Source organism: Anguilla anguilla, chromosome 11 (genome assembly GCF_013347855.1).
Source record: "Anguilla anguilla isolate fAngAng1 chromosome 11, fAngAng1.pri, whole genome shotgun sequence".
Taxonomy (NCBI): domain Eukaryota; kingdom Metazoa; phylum Chordata; class Actinopteri; order Anguilliformes; family Anguillidae; genus Anguilla; species Anguilla anguilla.
The window spans coordinates 29,195,362-29,222,615 of record NC_049211.1 but is presented as its reverse complement, the minus strand read 5'-3'; the positions used below and the strand labels follow the sequence as shown (position 1 = coordinate 29,222,615).

At 42.8% G+C, this 27,254-nt stretch overlaps 2 long non-coding RNA genes across 3 annotated transcripts in view; one reads left to right on the top strand and one right to left on the bottom strand.

Moving 5' to 3' along the window:
• The window catches only part of LOC118208056, a 148,306-nt gene that overhangs the window by 85,892 nt on the left and 35,160 nt on the right, over positions 1-27,254 (top strand). The window lies entirely within an intron of this gene.
• LOC118208057 lies at positions 7,299-27,015 on the bottom strand. Its single transcript, XR_004761501.1, has 3 exons — positions 26,821-27,015; positions 8,009-8,115; positions 7,299-7,800 (listed from the first exon to the last, which is right to left on the bottom strand). It is a non-coding gene; the product is annotated as an uncharacterized LOC118208057 (long non-coding RNA).

Genomic DNA, 27,254 nt, shown 5'->3' with positions numbered 1-27,254 from the left:
TTGCTGGTCTCCTTTCAAGTCCTTCCTCTTTGTAAATGAGACCACAGGTTAGTCAGCTGCAGTATGGAAGACGTTTGGCCTCAGACTAAACCAGGCTATTCTGCATGTGCTGAATGTGTGTGTGAGGATATATAGTTAAACAAGAAGGACAGACCAGCATAAAATTAATATATACTGACTGTATGGTGGGAACAGGTCAGATGTGATTCTTTTTTACTTTGCACTCTCGTCATTCTATGATGTTCAAGGTCAAACCCTTGATTTTCTTTGAATTTTTATATCTAATTGCATACACAAAACTGTAGATTTCATACTGTGTAATAAAAGATGAAATAGATAGTAAATAGATAACTGAATTATATTTGACTATATATTTTATAGTGTTTAACATCATGCTTTTGAAGATATCCACACCATACCCACAGCAGACTATAATAATAATAATAATAATAATAGTAGTAATAATAATAACAATGAATTACAGTGCAAGTCAGACTTTGTACAGAATGGGGCTTTTCGTTGGATTTTAGATATGATTGTGCTACTAAATAGAATCATGTTGAATAATTAACAGATGCCCCCTGTAGAGATGAACTACCCCCTCCCCCCTTTATTTGTGAAGGAAAACACTGCCAAGACCCCATTAACAGGTGTTTAGCTTCACAACAGACAGACTGATAAAGCCAAGGTCTTGTGACACATCTCTCATCAATATCTCCCCCCACTCCCCCCCTCCCCCCGGCTCCTCCTCTCTCCCGAGCGCGCTGGTGGGCCTGACCTCGCCGTGTCGCTGTAATTGCCGCGGTCTCTGCATCCATCCCGGATGGCTCGTACGGCACGGGCCGCGCGGCTGCTCCTCGGCGACACCCCCCACCCCCCATAACGGATCTGCGGAGCCCTAATGGAAAACAGCTGGTTTTTCGCCCGGGCAACAGCGGGAAGTCACGTGACTGCGCGGCCCGCGTTGCTGCGGCAACCGCGCCGATGATGTTGACGACGACGACGCCGACGATGGTGATAATGATGCCGATGATCATCATCATTACCATTACCATCATCGTAAATCAAAACACGGGCTGTTTTTATCATTATAAAGGTATTCGGGACACCCACTGTATCATGTTTGCCGGTGTGTGTGAATAATTAGAGTGCGTGTGATATGTACTTTGTATTAATAAATACAAAAGAATTGATTGCAGTTATTTAGAGGCAAAGTTAAAGTACACCCAGTACAAAATGGACCAAAAAGATTGGACTGTCTGGCGAGATCGGTAATAATTTTCATAAAAGCACATTTTCTAGAACGTCATTGTCGTGTTTACCTTTACTGATGTCTTCCGGCCACCAATGCAAAGGATTTTTTCCCATTCACAATTTCTCATTTCTAGAGTGACACGCGCACACAGCATCCCTGACACATCCAGTGCGTTCGCGCTGGTTGTAGTCCGTCCTGTGGGTGTCTTTATAAAAACGTATTTGAGACCCATGGGCGGTGGAGGTATCCAAGCTATGTTTTCTCCTGAACACATTTGAACAAGTTTTTGTTTGCTTGTTTGTTACTCCCGCAACATGTTTGCTCATACTCTTGTTTGTCAGGAGAACAGCAGGGCGTTCTGGGAAAATCTCTTCACCTGCATTGACTGTGCCTGTGCTCTTCAGTAGAACACACTAGAGCTTGTGCAGCCAACCCTGTCCCTGGAGGGCCTTAGGCCTGCTGGATCGTGCTGTTAATGAATCAGTTATTGGTGTAGCGGTAACTCACCGCACTATGGGCCTTATTTACTGAGACCTTTAGCATGTTCAAAACCTTTTAGTGCACCAGAAACTAATAATACAACCAGTGATTGGTGCAAAGCAAATACCGTGACCAATCATTGGTCATGTTATTGGTTTTGCTTGTGCTAAAAGGTTTCGCGCGTGCGAAAGGCCTTAGTAAATCAGGCCCTGTGTTTCCTGTGTATAAACCGGTTGCATATTTTACGGCGAAAGCGAAAGCCTGCCGTTCTCCTGGGTACGAGGCCGGCTAAGTCTGTCCCAGATGAACTGAGCCGCATGCGAAGACATTCGCCCGTGTGTCATCAGATGATGTCAGCGAAAAAATAAAACAGGCCGGCACGCCCTCCCCGCATTGTCTCCGCATTATATGATGAACTCCGCTGACGGTGATGTTCCTTTAAGCCGATGATTAAGTGGCTGTTAATCAGGGAGAGGGACGTCCACGCTTCCCGGCAGACTGACAGCGTTTTCATTGCTACCTCTTCACACTCGGCGTACACAGGAGCTGTCCGCTCTAATTTATAACGCGCCGCAGCGTGACCTTTAATGCGGGAAGTGACTGTAATGCACTGTAGCACGCGTCACTCTCGGGTCAGAACCGTCCCTCGTGTCATATGTTATGTCTTCAGAGTGGTTTAATCAAGGGGAGGGACGAGGGGATTTGGGGCGTGCTTACGCTGCGTGGGGTCTTAACGGTATGTTAGCTCTAGCACGTTTAGCGGTCGTACGATCTTATCGCCATGGCGTTGTCCTGCATGCAGTGTGTAATAATGACCAAAGATAACAATAACTGTTTCAATACCATTGTGTATATGCGCTATATGTGTTTTTTAACTTGCACAATAACTAATGATTTTAATATTTTCTTAAATTGGCAAGTTTGTGTTAAGGACATAGTTCCATAGCGAATAAAAGTTATGCGTTTAAAAAAAAAAAAATTTTATACTATGCATCACACATTCATAAAAATTAATTTTCACAGCCCTATGTACTGAAATACTGATTGGTGGCTGGTGTTGGAATCCATAACATGTGACTCATTCCTTGTTAGGCATCATTAATCAAACACAGATCAGCTTTTGAGTCACTGCTTAAATTACAGTTGAAACAGGCCTTCTTCAAAGAGGAAGTGGGTGGTTCCTGGTAGTTATAATACAGCTTGATATTGCATTGTCCATAATTTGTTAGTGTGTGATCCTTGTTATTTTTTGTTTTACATGAATTTAGCATGGACTCATACACTTAAATTGTTTGTTGTACGACAGGTAGGAGACAATATCAGTTACCAAATTTCTACCTCACTTGCAATTTACTATAAAGTCAGGGTTAGCATTGGGTTTTGGTTCAGTTGAGGTAAGGAGTCCCCAGGTTGTTGTTTGGATTAGGAATAAGATTGGTAATAGTCAGTAATATTGGGGTCAGGGTTCATTAGAAAATGTATTATTACATACACCAGAAATGTTTTCTACATCAATGTCTTTGCGCTCACTTGCATAGTAAGTGCGTACTGCATGCATTACATATGTAAATACAATGTTATTACAAGGGCACGGGATTACCAGGGTAAATGGATTTTTACATTCCGTTCCACATATTTCTGTGGAACTGAAGCGGAGAAAAAGCACATTGTTTCGTATTCAGAGTCAGATCGGTTTCATAAGGCAGGTCAGGTTTATTTTTGTCTCTGATTCTCTCTCTGATCTTTTTTTTTTTTTTTTGCCTTCACGCTCATTTCATCGCTCATCAGCTCCGTTGTCATGTCCGCTCTATCCTTCTGATGGCAAAACTGACAATTAGCGAGATGATTCTGCACAAAACCATCTGGACGGACACATTTCCCTTTGCTGAAGGAGGCAGTTTTTTTTTTTTTTCTCCCCGGCGTGTCGAGGTACCGCTCAAGGTCACCGCTTTTGGCTGCGAAAAGCGTCGGGTTCTCCCGCTCGGGCCAAAAACACGCCGCCATCGCCGGCGCCGGCGCTCAGACGGTAATGATCCCGAGTCACAGCTCATTTGCCGACACCGCGATGGCGAACGGTAATCCACATCAGGGCAAAAATATGAAGGATGCATTATGACCATCGACGTGTCCCTCCGCAGATTAATTTTATGCTCCGCGCATTTACCTTTTCTCGCAATTCATCACCATCTACGCGAGCGCGCGCGCTCCGTCCTTAAGCATGATCGATGCTGTTGTTTTAAGGAGAATTCATACCCGGACGGAAGGGGCTGGGGAGAAAAACATGGCCGCAGCGAAATCGTTGTGAGAGCCGGCCCTGGTTTGGGTCCGCCCTCGTGGCTCGCGCCCGCTGAGGAGAGGGATCACTGCGCCGAGGAGGGAGGAGACCGGGGGCCTGAAAGAGGCCGAGGGTTTGGGCGGACCGAGTCGGCGTCAGTCTAACTCGATGCATCCAAGCTGTCGCCCTCCGATCGTTCTGAACGCATGAGGAATGGCAGCAGTTATTGGGCGGTGGGTGGTTCGCCAATGGCCAAAGGGCCACCCCCCCAAGGTTCGCAAAAGCCCAAAGGTTTGACAAAGCCCAAAGCTTGAAGACCTCATGAATGCTGCCAATAAATATGCCCCCATATCACATATTTCTGCTTTTATTAACCTTTCTCTTTCCGCGGAGGTAGTAGTGGGTTGTGGGATTCGTAGTGTACACTTTGCTCCTGTGTGTCTGTCCGTGGATCACAAGGAGAGGGGACCCTGGGTGGTCAATACACATAGTGTTAGTCTATGGCATGCGTTTATTTGAATGCCATTTCCATCTGTTGATATTTTATTTAACAGCAAAATGTGTGGCGCAAAGTCAGCTTCGATAGAGTGCTTTTCGATAGGGTGCTAGTTGAGTACATATCGCCCCAGCTGGACTCTTTAAACACTGCTAGCATTGAAATAACACTGTTACAGTTCATTTAGCACTGGGACATTTGTTGTGTTGTTGGCATGAATGCAAGACGACTGTGTCAAAATTCGTAAAATATATGAATTTCATTATATGCGGTTAAACAAAAAGTATAAACAAATTAAAAGATCCAGTGCACAGGTGACATCAAGTACAATTATTCTTGTTCAAAGCTGGCTCTTTTTTTCGAGTGGGAGCACATAACCAGAGACCTCTTGTTTAAGCTGATATAATTGTCCAATCCAAATAATTTATTTGGTTATCATTCAGTTGTGAGATAGAAGCCTCTTTTCTTGTTGGCTCTGGAGGAAAAGAAATTCTTGCTGAGAGGCTGGCTGGAATTCAGCAGAGGACCAGAAGTTTGAAGCTAGCCAGGTTTGACAGTATTTCTGTGGGGGGGAGTTGGCTCTCACTTAATCACCAGTTTGGTAAACGATGGCCAAAGAGGGGACTCAGTTATTTACCATCCGCTGGATCCACAAGAGCAATAGTTTTGTGGAGCAGAACTTAACCCGGGCCAGATTACAAACTCTCCCCCTCTCTCGTCATCATCTGTCAACGCTGCCCGCTTTTTTTCCCTTTCTTTTTTCTCTTTTTCTTCCTTCTGCTGCACACAGCCCGCATCACATGCCATTAAGCCCCCCCCCCCCTCCCCCCCCATGTCACTGGAAGGTGGGGAGGGGCTGTGTGTTACAGAGTGGACATCTCATAAAATGTACCCCCCCGGCATCTGGCAGTAATCCCTGGGAAGGTTCAGAGCCAAATGATGAGACATTAAACCGAGGTCCCGGCTAACTGTCGTCCTTAAAGATCCCAGGGCAGGAGTCTGGGAGCTGAGCCTGGTGTCCTGGTCAGATCCCCCCTCCGAAAAACATCTGAGCGCCTAATCATCTAGCCCGCATCTTGTGGGACACACAATCCACTGAATTCCCTACCCACATGGATTCCTGAGGTCCATCACAGCAAAAGTGACTGCAGGTGCAGTTTAAAGGAGATAAGGGCAGCAGTTCCATAAAATATTTTTATATGTCTTTTATTTGCACAAAAGTTTACAAATGTAATGAATGTATGCTTTTGGGGAATAAGGAGGGCACTGAGGGTTCAGGGAAGGGTGTGTGTGTGTGTGTGTGTGTGCATGTGTGTGTGTGTGTGTGTGTGCGTGTGTGCGTGAAATAGCTGGAGTTGCTGTAGAGCAGACAGATCAACGTGTTCATTATTAAGCTGAAGAGTAGGTGCAGCACTATTTGCGGGCAGGCTGACTAAATGTAACTTTGGTCTGAACCACTGGGGCGAGGAAGGCAATGTACGTTTTTAATGTAACTTGGCAAAATGCTTTTTGGCTGTAAATGAAGACGGCATGTAGTCCACGTTTTTGTTTGTGTGTTGTGATGCAGAAAGTACCTGTGTAAAGCCAGTCATGGTTTGGTACCACCGCACTTAAATAAATTCACTTGCAGCTCCAATAAACCCCACCGCCCCAACGTCATTCTGTGAGTACATGTCCAAGACTCAACTTAGCAGCTGTTCTGGACCAAAATTACAAGGCCTTGTATGATTCAAGAAGATATTAAAATGTTGTGCAATGTCAAGAGACACTACATCGCTACAAGATTAAATGTTTTTGCTAAATAATCAAAACTAGAGTATGTATGTATTTTTGTATTTATGTATGTATGTATGTACGTACATACGTGTGTGTGTGCGTGTGTTTAAGTAATGTTAAGGCTGTACCAATTAATATATTAATCAGTAACTCATGCTTTAAACATCACCAAATTTTAAGTCAGATAGATTTGTCTTTTTGATATGAAACATAATGCAGAATACAAAAAGACACCCCTACTCTCTGCCCCGTATCTCGGGGGTTAGATTGTGTGCAGCCACCCTGACTCCTTACCTGTATATGGTCATACGTGTGGCTGGCGAACAGGCCATCCCAGTTACCTAGGGGATTGTTTGTCGCTAGCAGACGCCGCCGCTCAACCACATTCACAGAGGAGATTTCATTTGTGGTTTATGTGGTTTGTGTGTGTGTGTGTGGGGGGGGGGGCGGGGGGGGCGGGGGAGCAGTAGCAGCTGGCCTACATCTTTAAACACTTCCTCTGATCCATAAAGGGTACAAAATGATTTCATTGGAAATGTGATAAAACAGTTTGAAAAACACACAATACTCTGGTGCTCAGCAATGTCACCGGCTCTTGCGCGCCAGACGCAGGCTACGGCCAGATGCCGGCGAGATCCGCCAATAATTGAGGAGCGCAGTAAGTTTTCTCGTCTGAGAAAACAAACGCCCTGGCAGGGAGCGCCGGCTTCCGGCTCCTCCTGCCCGTGCCGTACTGGCGAAGCATGAAGCAGAGCGTCTTTAAAGGGGAACTACGGGGAGCGCTTCATCCAAAGCGGTTTTAATGTTTTTAATGATACCTCAGGAGCGTCCCCCCGATGCAGAGCTGTAAAGCTACGTTTACAGCGCTTACGCACAGCAGCTCACTAGGCCTCGAGGAAGCAAGAGGAGAGGATTTAAGCATGGCGGCCTGAATATCTGAAATCCTTTCCAGTACAGTCCTTTCTAGAACCTTTTTGGAAAAGTTCATTTGAAAAAACTTCATTGATGGAATGAATACAAGGTTTAAAAAAAAGAATCAAACAAAACTTGGTTTCACCATAACATACTTACTGTAGTACTCATTCTGTGGCTGACCTGTATAGTCCCAAATCTATCCCCTTGAACTTGCAATTGTGTGCATTGCACGGTTCCACATTTCCTGAGTGCAAAGCACTAACTGGAGTATGTGGAAAGGAGGGTGATGGCTTTGGCCAGGGATATCTGCACATTTAATAAACTACATTGGAATAATGCAGATGCACACACACACACAGACAAGCAACGCAGACCTGCCACCGAGCATTGTCATCGCCAAGTCCCTGGTCTTAGACCAGTCGACAGCACGTTTTCATTGTTGTTGTTTGGAGAAGAGGCTACCGTCAGTTGCAGTCCAGCTGAGGCAGCATCCCCATCTCTGAGCTAGCATATTCAAGCTCCTCCCCGGTGGCTGGTCGCCCCGGCGATGGGAGACCAGGCCCACCTGTTTCTCATCCCTGGCTTAGCGCCACTGGTGTGCACCTGTCGGCGTACGAAAAGAAAAAAAAAGTTCCTTGCAATTTATCAGTTGCTTTCAATATGATTTCTGCTCATTTTTGCTAGATGTAACAATAGCCCCAGTCTCATCCAATCGCAGTGCACCTCACCTTATAGCCCCAGTCCCATCCAATCACAGTGCCCCTCACCTTACCTTATAGCTCCAGTCCCATCCAATCACAGTGCACCTCACCTTATAGCCCCAGGAGGGACCGTGCCGCCCCTTGTCTTCTCAGTCATCCTGGGCCCTGCTTTCCGTTGGGTTGTTTTTCTCGGCCAGGTACTCCCGGGTGTGCCAGGCTGCCAGGCGGAAAGCGGGGGCAGGAGAAGGAGAAAACGAGGGCTAAAATGGGCGCTCCCGGAAGACGCTGCCTTTTGCAGTGGATGCGCCGCAGCCTCTCCCCTCGGATCCCGGCAGGGGGCCCAAAGCACCGGGGACGCTCCCGTTTGAAGAACATCTGCCACGCTGACAAACAATAAGCATGACAGACCCCAGGGGAAGCCAGCTGTGAGCTCCGCGCTTTATTTTCCCCCGCCAAGGCCAGAGGCTCCAACGCGCGCTAACGCTAACACAACGTCCTTTCCGACACGCTCTGCTTTTCAAAATGACACTCTGTGTACGCGGGTAAAAGCTAAGATATGTTCACCTCTCTGCAGGTCAGTGGGGTGGATTTCTCAGGATTTTTATGTTCTCTCGAACTGCCTAAAATGTTATTCTAGAAGATTGTTTGTCTGTCTTTACAGTAATGAACACATCTAAACAATCCACGACCGCTATTACGCATCTGAACACAGGGAAATCTCCCTATAAAACCCTAGGGTGATAGGGTTTATATAGGGAGGGCTAGGTTTCCTCCCTTTGTTGATAAGTTTCTTCCCTTCCATTTCCTACGCAGTGAGGTATACATCACATACTGTAGGCACAAGTGAATTGTCGAGCTGCATAGTTCTGCGTCAGGCTTGTCCCTGGTGACCTCCGGGCGCTGCGGAGCCCCTGTGGAACAGCACAGGCACCGAGCTGTTCCTTTTACGGACGGCCGTGCGTCAAAGCGAGCACAGACGCAAACGCAATCGCCTGCAACGCGCGCCGCCGGCGGCACGGATATGATTCAGAGTCAGGAACGCCATATTGATTCCTTTCAGGTCTTTGTCGCGAAATGTCCTTCATTAATCTTATTTTCTGTCCCGGGTGACTCTCACGCCCGGGCACCGGGGTGGTCTTTGGCGCGGGCTGACCTGGACTCTCCGGATCCGTCTCTCCGGGCTCTGGCGTGGGCGGGGCGGGGCTACATCGCCTCCTTTTTCTAATGCTCTTGCAGTTTCTCTTGGCTTAATTGAGAATTTGAACAAACAAATTAATCATCGCAGCCCATAAAAATGACAGGATTCATGCAGTAGCATTCTTCATTCTCTCTAATTTGTTGTTACCCCCTTCTCCCTCTACCTCCCCCCACCCCTTTCTTAAATCCCCATAGTGTTTTTTTTTTGTGCTGAATCCACGAGTTTACCCCCCTTATGAAAATTACAAATAGTTGTCAAGGTTAACGAGTTAATATTCTCATTCAATATTTATTTTATGGGGGGGGGGGGGGGGGGGCATCTCCGTTCGGCGCGTCCTCTCCCAGCCCCGCCGATGGGTTTGTTAATCAAAATGACAAGGACAGTGTCCTTTTGATAATCCCCTGAATCATCCGGAATAAAAAATGGACTTTATTAATCAGGCGCCGCTGATTCATTGTTATGGAGTGTTGCTCGCAAACATCCCGGCGTTCCCTTAATTTCTGCGGAGGCTTAACGATCTCCCCGATGGTTTGGAGCCTTTTGGGCCCCCTCCGCCTCGGAGCAGCCGCGCAATAAATAGCCGGGTAGGCTGCTCCTCTCCTCTGCCGGGATCATGCTCGGCTGACAGTTACAAAATACAATTATTGCCCGCTTCTGCTTATAAATTCATAATTTGCATAAGAAGGAAGGTGGAGCTGGAATTTATTTCAGTCTGCAGAACGCGAAGGGGGATGGTGGACGGAGCGTTTTTTATTTTAGAGTGTTATAAAGTCGTGACGGTCGAGGCGGTTTAAGTTTCCAGTTGCACTGTATTGTATGCTACAGCTTGGGGGGGGGGGGGGGGTAATACCACGGTAAAAATCTAGTAACATTGCGGCTGTTAAGTTGCAATTATCGGATCTTCCCCCAGAGTGGCTGGAAACAGAAACAAAGAGCCAAGTCACAATTATGCAGATTTTAAGTGGTATCAGATCTGTGAAGTGCTAATACCAAGTTTCCCATTGTTTGGAAACTAAGCAGAATTGTGGGTAACTCGTGTACAGAAACAAAGTAAAACAGTGCTCTGTGAAACTGTTGTAATACTATAATACTAAGCGTCCAATGCAGAGTTGTTTCTGGTGACCATTAATGTGCTTTACTAGGGGAGCTTCTTTACTGAAGCCGTTTTGTAAAAACATCTTCTTGGTCTTTTTTTGTGCTTATTATAGTATTTCCAGGGCTTGCTGTCTTTATATGTATTCAGTACTTATATAGCTTTTAATTACATACAGCCTATAGCATGATTACATGGGTTAAAAGGCAATTAGGGTTTTCCTTCATATCTGATCCTGTACAGCAGATGTAGAACTGCTCCCTAAGATTAAAGTAGATTAAATGTATATAATCCTAAATATGTGGAAAGTGTGCTTATGTGGCAACGATTGAATCACATCAAATCAAATTTATTTGTGTAGTGCATTTTACAATATGCTTTACAATGGACCCTGGCCTAATCCCCCCCCCCTCAAAAAAAGCAAGGCTAGTGCAACAGTAGCAAGGAAAAAACTCCCTAGGTGGGACAGATAGGAAGAAATGCTGGAAGGAGCCAGACTCATTGGGGAGCCCATTTTCCTCTGACCGACTCAGGGGGAAGTGCAATAGATCACAGCAAGGACACCATTTGAGGATTACACGAGTGAGTCCAGCAGGAAATGAGATTGGCTATATGGCCACATTAGTGCATGAATGCTGATGACTTTTTTGAAAACTTCCCAGAGAAAGGTAAACCGTTAACATCTCAAATTAAGCACTAATTATTTAAATATTACTACATATATGCAGTACTTTTTGAATACGTTTTGAAAAAAATGTGGAATAAGAATGTAAGAAGAACTATTCCTTCAGTGTTATTCATTTTTGACACAAGGCATTTTCAGAAATATTCATAATCATGCCCTGACTGTACGACAATAGATTCACGACACACACAGAACATGGGTTTCAATAATAAATGAAAGATAAGTGAATAGCAATCTGTGACTTTCCACTTGAAGAAATATTTGTTCCTCCTTCCTCCTTATTTAGGTTAGCAGCTGAGAGATATTGTAGAACAGAATAGTATTTGAGGAAAACGGATTGAAAGTTTATGCACAGTAAACATTGTGAATAATGGAAAGCATTGGCAGTCGCGCAGCCAAATTAAGATGTACAGGAATGGGCACATTTGACAGTTCAGTACTCTCACTGGTCCAAAGATGGTTGGAGCTCGGGAAAGAAAAGAGAGGAACTCCCGTTGGCTGCACACTGAAGAGTGTGCTCACATGTGAAGTGTGATCCCAAAACAATCTCGCGCAGACTGGCTTAATTTAGAGTATCTCAAAAAGTGGGGCAATTAATACTGCATACATTGAATGGTTATAATTAATATATAAAATGAAATCCATTTTGCATTGAAAATGGAGCAAGGTTGGACTCTAATCTAATTTACATGAACGTGTCAGGCAGGCAGCGCTGGGCGCCTCTGAAGTGCTGTCCATGAAACGGAATAGGGAAGACGGCTCCCAAAGTTTCACATCTTGAGGGGATTTCCTGCTGATCAATTCTTAGCATTACTGGTAGTGGACGTAAAAAGTAAAAAAATAAATAAATAAATAAAGCTTCTGCTTCTCATGATCCCTTGATCAAATTTAAATTAGGCCCATCGTTACTGTATCACCTAATATGCTCTCCTGCCTGGACCAGCAACTGAACGGCTGTCCTTAATCTGGAAGAGTGGGCTAGAAACCTTTACTTATGGCCAGTTGGTTGCAGGTTTGAATCCTGAGCAGGCAATTTTTTTATAGAATGTAGAGAAGAAAAAGGGCGTACCTGGGAAGACTTGTGCATAGAGGTACCCCACCATAAACAGACAGGCAGTTACCTCTTACCCTTACAGTAGCCCCCATGTTGTAGAACAATACATGCATGATATCAAAAGATGGAACTAGTGCATGTAGGGTACCCTGGGTAATGACAGGGAATAGGCAAAAAAAAAGATGTTGCACGATGAGCCTGAGATGGACTGAATGGCTTGTTCTTGTCACGCATGCTTAGTTTCTTATGTAAATTATGTATTATGTAAACAAACTGTATCTGTCCAACCAAACTGGCCACTTGATTGAGTGAATGTGCCAGAAGTAGCAGTCTCCCTGTAAAACGCATGCTGCGCACATTTTTGGAAACGAGGGTGAATCTAGCAAATGTTTTTAATAGGTTGGCCGTCCTCGGTACCCCTCCAACTGACGGTGGATTTCTCAGCAGGCCGGCCGCTCCGGCTAATTGTGGCGGCGTGTTATCCATCAAAATGAATTATTTAACCGTATTGTTAATAGCTATCCCGGACCGGGGAGGTTTGGAAAGAGAGACAAAAGCACTCTCTGTGAATCGCCCCGCCCCCCGATTCCTGTGCTTGTGGAAGGGAAGCTTCCACGCTCCCTCTCGGGCCTGCTGCTCGGCTGCTGAGAGCCACAGATAAACTCGCAGAAAACCCAGGAAGTCGTAAATTGCGAAGATGTTAAAATAACCGGGCAGAGAAGAATGTTACATGCAGTGTAACGGGGTCAAATTAAATTCCAGCGCTGATTTGCTGTCTCTTACCCCAGCCAGTGAACGCAGTCAGTTTTGTACAACGGAAAAAACCGCTTGGCAAAACCGAATCCATTTACCCAACCTTATGGTCGGCGTCAGTTTCCTTTTGAGTAATCTGTTAACAAGTCAAAATAAATTATGTTTTGACTGCGCCTAACTGAACATTCATTATGTTATTTGTAAATTACAGTGGAAATGTAACCATGACTACATGCACCATTGAAGACAAGGTCAAGAAGTCATCAAGACTTTTGTATACAACATACAGACAGCCCTTCCTTGTAGTCAGCCTCAACCACAAGATCACAGACAGTGTCTCTGTTCAGAAACCAATTTTATATATATATATATATATATAAGAAAAAGGCCCATTCCACTTGTTTATGATACAAATCAAATTCACTCTTTCAAGTTATCATGTTAAAGCAAGACCGTTTGATATAAACCTGCTTTTAAAAAACAGACTAGAAATCTAATCTGATGTGAAATAAATAAAAGTGTCTCCATGCCAGAGGTTATTTATTCTTCATATTTAAATACATGTTTTAACAGTATCTACCAATGATGTGACTAATACATTGTATAGAGGCTGTATGAAACCAAGCCTTTAATTTATAAACCGATACTTTATGAATAGGTTTTGTAATGTCATTTTAATGTTATCTAGAATTTGAATGCATCTGAAACACATGTTAATGTGTTTTAACATAAGGGAAAATCACCAATCATAAGAAATGAATAGTTCAAAGATCAGGAGTACACTGAGTGATCTGATCGGTATGGTTTAAAAAAAATAGCATGCGAGCGGCAATCCCATTCAAATGTGTCATCAGGATCTATATACACTGTTCGCCAAACACAAATTCAAGCAGGCCCAAAGCACGACATAAATCTTCTCCCCAGGGGAATACTTCCCCTTGATAACTTTTTACCCCTTTACAGGCTTAATTTAAGGCTTGAGCTTCTGAAGGAAATGATTTTATGATTCTACAAGCTCTCGGGTCCACTTTCATTAGAAGGTCAAACCGGAATATATTCAGTGCCCCTCATCAAAGCCGAAGCGGGGCGTTTTTTTAGACGCAGTCCATCTTCCGGTGTGCGTTCTGCGTTTGACCTCAAAATCTACATCTCATGTTTCTCCTGAGGCATTATCAATTTTGAGTTGCACATCCTTCAGATAATCTTGTACGAAATTTGCACTAGCTGTCAGACAACATAATTGTCTGATGTGTAAGTCCTTTTAAAGGAAAGAGTGGTCCTGTGAAACCAAACAGACAAGGAGTGTCGTGCCTTTCATATTGGGAAGGGATAAGTGTTACCCTGAACCAGTTATTATGTATATCCATGAGTGAGTGTGAGCATACATCATACATTTTAATTGTAGTTAATTACACAATAATTAACTAACTGTACCGGAAGGGAAAGTCATCCCCCTGGCAGGTCTCACACTGCCCTAGCATGCATGAGGTGGTTGAGGCGCTGGCCCAACCCACTGTGTTCAGTAACGAGCGTTCGCCTCTCTCTTTTTTTAAGAGGTTATAACCTCGGGTGGAACTTTCAACTCAACAGGAAGTTCACTTCTCCTCCGTGGCACCTGCATTGTAATGTTTTCCAGCAGTTGCATGTTGGTTCAGGTTCCTGTTCTCCTTTTGTTGTGTATGTTGAGTTTCCTTTTCGACATACACAACAAATACAAATCCCGCAGCCTGTGCATTTCATACAGACACTGGAAATGACGACCGCATTATAGGATTAAAAATAAAGCAGGTTTTCAGAGAAATTTATTTTCAGTGGTTGTGTTGTGTGTGAGGGGAAACTAGTCTCCCGCAACTGTTTTTCCAAACCATATACATTTTGCAAGCCTTGACATTTTCCCCCTACTTTTTTCACCTGGAACTGGAAATTAATTAATTTGGATTTGGATTTGGATTTGGGTTTGGGGGTTTTCACAACAAAGAGTGTTGGGAGGTGAGAATTACTTTTCACCCCACATTCCACCAGCAGAGGTGTGCCAGCTGCTGCTACTGCGCAGTCAGGCTGCACAATATCTTTGGTAGATGCCCAGTTTTGAACCGGAATGTCTGGTTTTCTCATTATTTGTATCAATGCAGTTTGTGGTCTCGACTGGACAATATAAATGTCGGGTCTGAATAATTGATTGAAATTTGACCTGTAGTTTATAATGAAATCTATCTTTTCTTTCCTCCTTCTCCCAGTCTGTGATCAGTTCTGACAGCCCCCTCCTCCCGCTTCACAATGAAGCTATGTTGCCTATGTGTTCATGTGCATGCATGTCCGGTTTCCACAAATTCTAAATCCGGCAGCCCTACTGCAGGAACCCAAATGACCAGAGGTGTCACTGCTGAGCAATGAGACAGGGATAACCTTAATGACAAGGGCCCTCCCTCCCTGAATTCCAACATGGCCACCGCGTACTGCCTTGCTGGTCTCCGTGTCACAGTCAGCTCCAGTGACGGTTTGAATAATGTGTGGGCACTGCTGCTCTTACAAAAAAAATAATGTGAAAATTGCCTTTCACATGTAAAAAGCACAGTTTCACATGTTAATTTACCTTTCCACATTAAAATTAAATGTGAATTAAAATATTTACATGTAAAAAGGAATGCTGCATGTAAACTGGAAATTTTCACTCCTGATTGGCTTTTTAAAAATGTACAAATCCGAAAACAAAACGTGACAGAAAATCATGTGAAATTCCACATTCCACAAAACATATGTCTTGAACTAGCATCAAATCCCTTATCCCGGCCTCATCTTATAAGTGGGATTCTTTTTATTCATACAGTATGTGTACTCTTTTTGGACATGTAATTTTTTTGTAAGCGTGCACATGCTCCTCAAATAGGTGTTTTCTCTTGGAAGTCCCTTGATTTTTTTTTAACAAATCGGACTTCCCCTGAAATTTCCCATGAGGGAGAAAACACAAGACCACCGAGAAGACTATATAGCAGCAATACCTCTGCTAATGTTGACCCAATCAGATTGGTTCAATTTTATTTTTGTCATTTACCCCTGTATTCAAACAGCATTGTGCTTTTGGTTGCCTTGCTGCCTTAATCTTCGTAATATAAAATATCCAGTTGCAACATTTTTCAATTTCAAATTTCATTTTTTCCCTATTCCATTTTATCCTCAAACTCCTCCATCACCCCCCCCCCCCCCATATAGTTACACCAAATCAAGATTAAATGATTTATTGTCATACTATTTAAGCATGATTATAAGTTCTAAGCATAATATTCTCTTTCATTAAACATACAGAATAAATCCTTAGGTTCTATTTATTAAAATATTTGCAAAGGACTGAATGTCTTTTTTCAAGAAAGTATTTGTCTGGTGTGGTCTGTTTTGCATTATGTGCATCTAACATCACAGTTTCACCAATTGGCTAAAATAATTACAGGCCCAAATTAATTCTCTGATATAATTGCAACCATGTTGCCCCAAAACATGTTTGCTTCTTTGTTATCCATTTCGACCAATGTCCAATTTATTTAATGGGGTAAGGAGTCTGACCCTCTTAAGGACGCTGTCTTGCTCCTTTGCATTTCTTGTTGCATTCAGTTTGACTTTCACATAATTATTTTCCTGATATTTTACTTACATGGCACTTATGCAGAAAACAGTTTGGGCATCCACAGATTTGATGTAATATAATGGATTGCTGGAGAGATCAGTGGACACAAACAAACCGATCTAATAGCTTAACCTGGTACTCTACAGGTAGCTTTTAGTAGATCGCCAGAGAGGCTGAACAAATGAACAATATCTCTATCCAAAGGGCACATATCGTTTAATGCTGTGCTGCACAGGACAATTTTAATCAAGTCACTAGCATCTGAAAAGAGACAATCTGTGAGCGAGTGCAGGCTTCATGTCCGAGAAATAAAACCTTTCAGCTGAGTAATTGGCATCCTGCAATCTTTACACAACCGAGTAAACCGTGGCCAGGCCTTCGAGGGTACACGGCGCAAGAGAGGAAAAGAGGGAAGAAAGGAATAGAACAGAAGATGAACAGGAAGCACAACAAGGGGATTCTCCAGCAGCAAAGTTGGTTCTGAAGAAGCTCTTTGTCTTAAAAAGCATTTTAGATTTGCAGCCCGTTGTTTCCGCTACCCATATTGCGGAAGTTTTACGTTCCACCGAGGAAATCCACTGAAATTACACTAAAAAATAACAGCTACAAAAACTACTCTACTTGTTATCTTGTTACTCTACTACTCTACCTGTATTTGAACTATATACTGGGATGTTTTTAATGTTAATATTTTTACAAATTTTCAGAGGTTGGTATAATAGTTGGTTAGTACGAAAAAAGTAACACTGTAGAAATTGTACCTGCCCAGGTGAGGACGGAGAAATACAGTGTCTTGGTTTGATATGGGAAAACTACTTGCTTTGCTCGCTGGCATACCGTGTCCTGCAGCACTGCTTCTAGAACAGGTGTGTTAGACTCACGTCCTTTGATGGCTGCAGGTCTACAGGTGATTTTCTAACCACAAAAACCTGTTACTTTAGGCCTTAAAAACTAAGTGTGAGGGTTCTTTAGCCACTCAGTGATTTAAATGAATCACTGGTACTGATACACACCGAAACCCAGCAGACTCTGGCTCCCCAGGGCTGGGTTCAGACGCCCGAGGTCCAGGCATAGCATCCCATCCCAGCAGGTTAACACAGAGAGATCCAGGGAATGACCCTTTATGTTCCTACGAAGCACTTTATAGATCATACCTTACATTATATTTACCATTGCAGTACATTTGGAGATGCAGAGGTAATGCAATCCCAGTGCCAGCAGCTCAATGCTGACGCTCCTCACGGCAACACTCAACAAAATCTAATCGCAAAAGCCACACAGTGTCCTCTCGGCGTCTTTACATCTCATCACAAAAGCCCCACCCCGCCAAACAGAAACCACGGCCTACTTCACCAAACCTCTTACTGTTGATCTATGGGCTGCGGGAACATAAGACACTCGGGTGACAGGTCTGGCGAGCGCCAGCCAGTTCCCTTTCTTCCCGAGTAATTCCAGCGCCTGGCTATTCAGGGTTTGCCCTGTGGCGAGAGCGAGCGCTCCGTGCTCCAGAAATAGCAGTGGCTCATCTTTCACAAGGACTCAGGTCTTCTAATAGGAGGGGTGGAATTCATCTGAATCCCGGTCTCTTAAATAAAGGTGACAGTTATGATGTGTGGTTAATATTGAAGTATTGGGAATGCTTAGCCCCCCCACCCCCACCCCCCGAAGGCCTGTGGCATGCATGCATACACATCATTTGTCCTCCAACATTTCATCAAATGCCTTTTACCCATCAGCAAAATAAAAAATGCAAACATTAGCACTCTAGCCTTTGAGCACCGTACACAGAGACGATAGTTATCTTCATTCATCGTGCATGTAAATGTTTAGCATTTTTGGTTTTGTTTTCCTGTTGGGCTTTTTTAAAAATACACCACTGAATCAGTAACTATTCAGTAGCTAAAAGTACAAAAATGCACCTTATGCTTTCATGCAGAAGAAGCTATGCATATTATGACATACATTCTAGGGTCATTTTTGAGGCTGTAGTTGTAGGGTGTTTCGCTGCTGTCCTGTTAAGTTTCAAGTGACTGGTTGCTAAATCCTGCCGATTTTTGGTAGCAATCAAAGATTCTTAGGACTATCTGTGTAACTAAGCTGTCCAACTAAGCAGTGTAACTAAGCTGCAGTCTTTCTCTCACCTTGGGTTTGTGTGTGTGTGCGTCTGTAGGTGTGTGTCCACAGCAGGCCTGCTCCTTATCGCCCTACTACAGTGGAGCCTTGGAGATAGAAACCCGTCGGGAATGGGGGTTGTTCAGAATTCTGAAATGTTCATAACTTTGAAAGTGAAGTCAAACAACTCAATTTCTAAATTGAATCATTAATTTATTTGATTTTTATATGTCATTTCTTTTAAACAAGCTCTCATTTTTAGCTATTATTTATAATTTAATAACTAATAATCAAACAAGCTGTAAGCATTATCATAAGAATGTTTTTATACCTTCACTTTTTGAAAAATGCTGCATAATTAGATGCAGCATAATAATAATAACCTGTCTATAGTTTACAACAACTAGCAAAACAATGTTACCCATCTCAGGAAAAAGAAAACATTACTGTGTATGCTTAGTTCATGTCATAAATACTGCAACTTATGTGTGTCAAAAATATTGTTACAAAATAATATTTTGGCGACTTGCCCAATGAAAGAATGTTTTTTAAATAGCAACTCTATTAAAACTCCAGTCCTGGAGTGTTTTGCAGTGTCTGCAGGTTTAACTCCAGTCCTGGAGTTTTGCAGTGTCTGCTGGTTTAACTCCAGTTTTAGAGTGTTGCAGTGTCTGCGGGTTTAACTCCAGTCCAGGAGGGCCAAGTGCCTGCAGGTTTAACTCCAGTCCTGGAGGGCCGCAGTGTCTGCAGGTTTAACTCCAGTCCTGGAGGGCTGCAGTGTCTGCAGGTTTAACTCCAGTCCTGGAGGGCTGCATGGTCTGCAGGTTTAACTCCAGTCCTGGAGGGCCGCAGTGTCTGCAGGTTTGAACTCCAGTCCAGGAGAGCCACAGTGTCTGCAGGTTTGATCTCCAATTCTGGTGAGAGTGCATTCCCTCGTTCTCAGAAATGCATCACTGAACAGTGGCATCTGCTCTCTTACGTTTTAGCCATACAGTACGATCAGTACGATACACTTCAGTGTACGTGCCCGGACACACCTTGCATTGCCATCTCCACCAAAGTGACAGCGTGCTTTTGTGTGGCATGCGGAGAATCCGGAGCCACTAAGAATGTATCAGTGCAATCTGTTGTTTTCATTTTTTTCCACAATCTGCCCACTTGCCCACTCACAGAAATCTCATGCCAGAAACAAACACACAGCACAGCAACCGATTTGATTCACTCAGCATCAAGCCTTAAGTGTTATTTGCGCAAATGCGTATGAATAAGTATTGGTGAATTTTTTTATTTAGGTAATCCCTGAATTTGCTATACTGTTCTAATGGATTGGAAAAGTAGTATAATGCATTTGATTGTGAAATAAATTTAAGAACAAATGTTAGGCTAAACATAGTTTAGTCATTTTTCTTTTTTTTAATCTTTCCATTCCAATGAAACTTCCTTGGGGGGTTTGGATAATTTTTATTTACTGATTCATTAATAAGTTCAGTAATAAGCCCATTCATTCCAAAATGCACAAAACAAGCTATTTTGACGACAGAATTCCATTTTGATAGAACTACCATATGATGTACAGTTTTACTAAAACTATGTAACATAAGAAGATAAGTTACTGGTATCTGTAGCATTCTTCCATTTACCAAAACGATATTTTGCCATCTGCAAATCTGTGTGATGTCAGTTTGTACACTGTGTTCATTATGTCTTTAAAGAAAAGCTACAGGAAAAAAAAAACCCCAGAAACATAAATTGAAGATGAGCAAGTAACAGAAGGCACTGGTTAACTTCAGCCGGAACATCCACCCAGACAAAGCTTCGTTTGAAGAGGAGATTAGCTGCGTTTAGCGAGATAGCTTACAGATGGGTTTACAGGATGTTTGTGATCCTTATGCATTCCCTGGAATGTGTCCACGGTTCTTCACGTTGTGCAGCGCTATGCTAAACAACCCCTTTCACAAAGGTGGCTATTCATTTGGTAGTGTGTGTGCTGGATTTCAATAGGAAAAGGACTGTATGCCGCAGCTATGCACAATGTAGGCCTTTCGTGTTTTATGTTACTGTATGCTAACTGGAACTTGTGCAAATCTGCAGTATGCACTGGTCCTAAGCAGTTTAAACTAATGTTTAACATTTTGGTTTTTGATTAAAACAATAAATTCAAGTGTCAAAAGTATTTCTGGTAGGATTTAATTACACATACCTTCCTCTTTTATAAATACTTTATAGCTGTGGGTCAGATAAGGTGACATGATTTGTTGATGCTATTTGTTGGTATATCTCTTGGTTATTCAAGCCCTTTTGGAGAAGAGAAGAGAGAGGGAGAGATCCCTCAAATGGTTCAATTTTGAAGTTGGAGGCTGATATTAGCCGGTGTCATTTTGATGTTCAATTTCGGCATTTTTCCCCCCTCAGTTTCGAAGTACTCCTGGGCGACGGTTTGATTGCTTGCTGTGTAATGAGCGCATGCCCACATTTAATCTGTCATAGGCTGAATCGTCAGCGATAGCATTATTTGTTGCGCTTTGATCATCATCATTATTTTCCCAATAAGGAACTCTCTGCTGCATTGTCAATGAGGCCGCGCTACGAAGCAGCCCACGGACCCCTGTAAAAAGATGTCATTTGTGCAGATAGTTCCCCGCAGCCTGACCCCCCCCCCCCAACTCCCCCCCGTATTCGTTCTTCAATATGCATGGCGAAATCACAATCAAATTCTCTGTCTTCAATTGCCGCTTCGAAATGAATAGGAGGAGCAGAGACACAAAATAATGCCCGCAGCCTTTTGCTGTCACCCACTTACGTTTTTGCATCGCATTTAAAAATAAAACGCGCATATAAAACTGAGAATTTGTATCAAAAGAGAAAGGCGTTTTGATAAATTGCTGATAAAAAAAATAGGGAGGAAAAAAAAAATGCAGGACAGTCAGTCTCCTCTGACATATTTGTTCTTTAACAACAAATCAATGGAGCCGGGAACTGGCACCTGAATGCAGAACAATGGCTAGATGAAGCAAAGATTGTCTTCATTAAGCGCATTAATATTCATAGAAAGTAGAAAATCTGACACCGGAGAGGACTTGCTAACCTTTTCTCATATTAGATTTTTACTTCTTAACACAATTACAGTCCGGCAATGACTTAATTAATGCCGCTTTCTGTCAGGCTGCTTTAAAGAACTGTCAATTTGGCCCCCGCTCCGCCTGTCAGCCGGGAAGAAAGACAGTCATCGCGCTCCGGCGGGAGACAGCCGGAATCGCTGTGCCGGATAGAGTCACATTCCCAGACACCTTGCCAAATTGATTCTTTTTAAGGGCTTTCTTGCGGATTATCATTTCACCCCCCCCAACCCCCCCATCCCCCCTCCCACAACGTGCGCATTAAATCTAAAGTAAATCTATGTCTAGTTTTTTGCTATTGCTCAGCATCATTTCTACTTGTACCGCTGTATGTTTTTCTTGTGCTGATCTCAGTTGTATTTTGAATACGTTCTCGTTTCCGTGGAGCCAGATGTGTCTTCTCATTTTGATAAATCAGTTGGATGTATAATATGGACGTAAACATCGCGGGGATAAAAAATGGGCCCTTCAATTATCCTGTGCTGGAATTCTGATGTCTGATAACAACAACAAGATGTTGATATTGTATGAATTAATCTCCCGCATTTTTTTCCCCTTTAGTTAATTAAACTCCATACCCCTGTGTATTACAGCTATTGTTTCAGCTAAGCTCTAAAAAGGAATGATTTAATGCGTACCGGGATTTATCCAGCGCGCTTAAATATCCACAAATAAAGCAGGATACTCTGTTTCGGTCCGTACCCTTGCTGGAATAAATTCCTGCACTCGCAAGGGTATTGCTGTCCAAGATTGGGAAATGTTGGAAACAAAATGTATGTCATTGACATCAGGGACAACTGAGTGATGCATGCAGAATCTTTGTTTGGAGCAGTTATTTTCTCAATTAAATGGCTTTCTGTGACGGAATTTGTAGAACACCCCAGAGGTTCTCCATCACTCTTCCTCATCTGGTATCATGAATACATTGTGTCAGTGGTCTAGCATGTACATTATTTACTGTGGTGCAATATCTAATGTTGTATATTGATCCAATGCACATACTCAACAGAACAGAATTTTTTTATATTTCTATAAGACCGAGACATCTGAAATAAAAATCCTGATTGCAGTAGTACTCATAGCAGTAGCTTATCATATAGGTGCATATATGTGACACATTGGACCTCTATCCTCATTACTTTATCCTTCTGTTTAGGAATTTTAGGAATGTTCTGACTTTACAAGATCAATTAGGGCCCAAACAGAACAAACGGTGGCAGTGACAAACTGTTTTCATTGCTGTGTAGCGTAGCATAGCATATTTAATAGCCCTTTTGGAATCTTCAAGGTATTCAAGGTAAACAAACAAAAAGAAAATAAGTCTAGAAAAGAAAGGGAGAAACAGTGCAGAAGTGGTCTCTTTATCACTTAGTGCCTCTTGCTGTTGTGCGGAGCGGGCCGCTGGCTGTCCGAGCATCGTGACGGGGGGAATAGCTCCTGCTAATGACTGACTCCGCTCCGCCGGCTGTTTTGATCAAAAATACTTTCCCACCGGCTCGTCAAGCGGCGCTGGCCGAAATTGCGGTAATAGCCGCGCCGTCGAGAAGAAGCGAGTCTTTATCAACTATTCATGGATCTAATAACCCCACCAGTAACGCTCGTATTCTCAGAGAAAGCTCTGGGAAGGCGGCGGAGGGAGGGATAATTCTGCTCTGACAGCGGAGTTGTTCCCATTGTTTAGTAATTATAGAGGAACAGGATTCGCAAAAAGAGTGGTGAAATACCGAACGCATAAAAGGACCCGGGGATGTTTTAAGCAGAGTAACCGACCGGTTTGTGACAAATTGCAATGATCAGTAATATCACTGTAATTGTGATGACATTCGCTGATGTGCCATGTATCTAAAGCACTGCCCTCCTTTGCGATACACAAAATATACGCCCATAACTATGTTATAATATTTCATCTTCTCAAACTACGGCTGTTTCACCTATTATATTTCTAAATGTTCAAATCGTTAACCATTCAGAGTATGAAAGATTCACTCCAAAATATTAGGAAATCAAAAAAGTCCATTGCTTTTTGCACAATTTAAGCTATATTGTTTAGGTATATAGTGTGTGTGTGTGTGTGTGTGTGTGTGTGTGTGTGTGCGTGCGTGCAACCCGTCCATCCTAGACAGAATATGAGTTCAAGTGTTTAAATTCCAGGTAATATTAATTTATTTTTAGGTACAACCTGGTACATCTCCTTTATTCTTGATTTTCCTTTTGTAGATTTTCTTACACAGAAATTCTGACGAAAATGTTAGAGGCCAAATAAGTAGTAATAGCAATGATGGCATGTCCTCAAAGTCATAGTTAATAGTTCATGACAAATACCATAAAGAAGATGCCCAACGTGCTTCAAGCCAGCAAAATAAAAGAGGACTGGATAGGTGCTCAACAGCCAGGATGGTCAAACTACTTAATGACAAATGTTTGGCGATGGATAATATTTGAGTTGGATTGAGGTGAGGTGCTAAAAGTGGTGTACCATAATTCAATGCAGCGGTGCATATTAGGAACTAACATCTCGGTAAGCCCTTTTTGTCTGTATCTCTGGTGAATCAATAATAACCCAAAAACAAATATGACAGCTTTTATTGGTCAGCTCTAGTCTCACTGTCTGCCTGTAGCATCGCGGTGGTGCACAAAGCATCAAGGCACAGTTATTTAGGAATTGGACTTGCTGGTTGAAATCCGAGGTTAGACGCTTAAAAACACAACACCTCATGCGAGGAGTGGCAGCGCACTTGTACTCACAAGACGGGTGCTTACCATGAACTGCTTCAGTCAGCATCCCGCTGTAGAAATGTTTGCGCTCAGTTAATTGCTTTGGCTGAGAGCTTTTGCTAAACAAGTAAATTATGTCATAATATTATGTTCACTAGCCATAGATCCCGCTGTTGAAACATTTAATGTACATGCCGGGTCCTCCTTTTGGACGCGCCTTTGGCTAGCCTAGGGAGATGAGCAGGATAAATATTCACACCGGATAAACAGTCCAATCCAAGAACAGTGTCACTCACAAAGGCCTCTATGTGCCCTTTTCAGGCCATATTTAGAGTATTGTGTTTGGCCCAGGTTACCGTACGACGAAAAGATGTAGAAATCTTGAAAAGTGCAAAGATGGGCAACTAAACTGTTTCCTGGAATTAAATGCTTAGCAAAAAAGCAATATGGCTGAGATTTTTACATTGCTAAAAGGGATTAACTATGGGGAAATACAAAATATGTTTCACGTCGAGTTTTGTCAGCAGAATAAGTGAGCTTTGGCAGAAATTAATCAAAGGTGCATTCCACACTATTATGTTGAAGTATTTATTTTTATTAATTAATTGTTTTTTACAGAAGGAGTGTGGAACAGTTTGCCAGGTCATTGAGCAGTGGCAGTGACCCTCAGTATTTTCAAGTCTAGGCTTTGTGCAGTGTTGGATACCCTCAGGTTGTCTTTATGTTGTCTTTATCTAGATGGGCTGAATGGCCACCTCTTATCATTATTTATCATCATGTTTATAGTATTTGCTTTTAACTGACTCACAATTAAGTGCAAGTGTTGTTTATTATTTTCTTCTCAAGCACTTTAGGCCTAAGTTAAGGACAGATTTAAGGACAAATGTTGATTGAATCCAGGCCTAAGGCTAGCAACTCTACAGTATCCAACAGCCTATTTTTTTTTTTTTTTTGCCAACAGCTCTGTGGTGAGCCATTTTCCAGTTCATTGTTGTGTGTACAGTATTGAACTCATTTTCCAGCATAATGTAACTGAAGCCGTTGGTATAAAGCATTGCTTTCATCAGCAAACACAGGCAATGTGGGTCGCAACTATTGCCGCCTAGAATATCACGATCAAAGGAATGGAAATACAAAAAAAAAAATCATTCAGATCACATCCTGTTGTCTGGAGCAAGGCCGGACCGCCTCGGTGTACTGTTTCTGCATTCACTGATAACAGCACAGCACAGCCTCTTCTGGGTGAATTTGGGTTATCGCAGACCATTGACGTGATGCTCGGAAAACAAAACAAAAAATAATAATTCAGACCATCTGTGAATTAAAAACCATTGAATGCCACCGACTTCACTCTTGATTGTACAGTGCAGTGTTGATTTCAGAACTAAATGCTTGCACAATTTTTTGTTTTGTTTTATTTTTTAAGTTTATAATGAAAAAAAAACGTGCCTGTCCCACATAAATAATAATGACTGCTAATCAGAATATTACTAACTAAAAATCCAGTATAGTTCATATCATAGTATCACATAAAATCTTGATTAAAATGTTGTGGCATTTTAAATAATTATATGTGATACTATGATATGAACTATACTGTATGTTTTTTCTGTAGTTCCTATGAAAATTCTGTGGTTCCTATATTTATGTATGAAATTAGATTATGATACTTACAATAAACAAAAATGAATGTCTTCATATGAAACAAATGTAACTTTTGTTACTGAATCACTTAAGATATTTTCATGCAGAGCACTATGCTTCTGTGATTTCCAAAAAGCAGATAGTTGTAGCCTGGCTATTCTTGAGGAAGTAATGCGTAGCTTTTGATGTGTGCTCAAGGTTTGGCGGCAGGTTGCTCAAATCATTAAAATTCACCTTGCATTTTTGGCCAATCCACATTCCCAAATGACTGACCCAGTCTGATTCGCAGCTATCCAGCGCAGGCATTAAAAAACAAGGAAGCAAATAGCGGCCTCACAGCGCGTCCATCCAAAATAGCAGCTTCCGAGCTAATCACCTGCATTTCCACTTCTCCTCCTTCGGGGGAAGCAGGTTTGTGTACAACATGTAGCTGGCATTGCATGCATAAACCTGGCAAAGAACAGGTCGCCTGGGCAGAGCCTGGTTCGGAGGGAGGGATGTCCACTGAACAGGAGGACCACCAAAGCAACTCTGCTCCAAAACAAGTGATGTATTTTTACCCGTGCCCTAATTGCCTGATAGAGATTTAGTGATCACCGGAATGAAGACAAAATGAGTTTGCATTGAAAAAAGTACCTTTTACATTCATCTGCACTTCTAACGATAAGGACCACTGTCGATGGAATCCAGGCCTAGGAACAATGTAATTGATTTTACCAATTTGCAAAAAATGAATTTTAGCAGAGCCGATGCTATTTTAAGAAACCAACAGAATCCTGGTCCACAAAATTTAATAAAACTCTACATTAAAGGTGTCACAGAGAAACCTGTGGTTATAATGATCCAGATGTACCCTTTAGGCACATCCTCCCACACCCACCGCCCACCCCGACCCCCACCCCCACCCCCCCCCCCCCCTTTTTTTTTCCTTACCCGCCTGATTTTGGAAAAGATGCACCGCACGGGTGTTGACACACTGGGCACAGCGCTTTGAGGCGATACCCGCAATTATTCCCAACAAGGTGTAATTCGCTCGTCACGCTCCGGCTTCGGGTGGCAGATTAACACCGCCAGGGTTCGCTTTCAACACCAAATCGAAAACAATGGAGGCTTCACAAAGCAATCATGTCGCGGTGGAGAGAGAGAGAGAGAGAGAGAGAGCGAGAGAGAGACAGAGGGAGAGGGGGAAAGAGAGAGAGAAGAGAGAGAAAGTGAGGGACTAATTGGAATTGTACACGAGCAGCAGCGAGCTCATTAAAACCTTGAGCACTACCTCATGATAAACCGCCACTTTAAGGGGTGGCATTAATGTGATGAGGCAAAGGCTTTATTTCACACTTTCCAATGAACACATCTCCCGGTTAAGC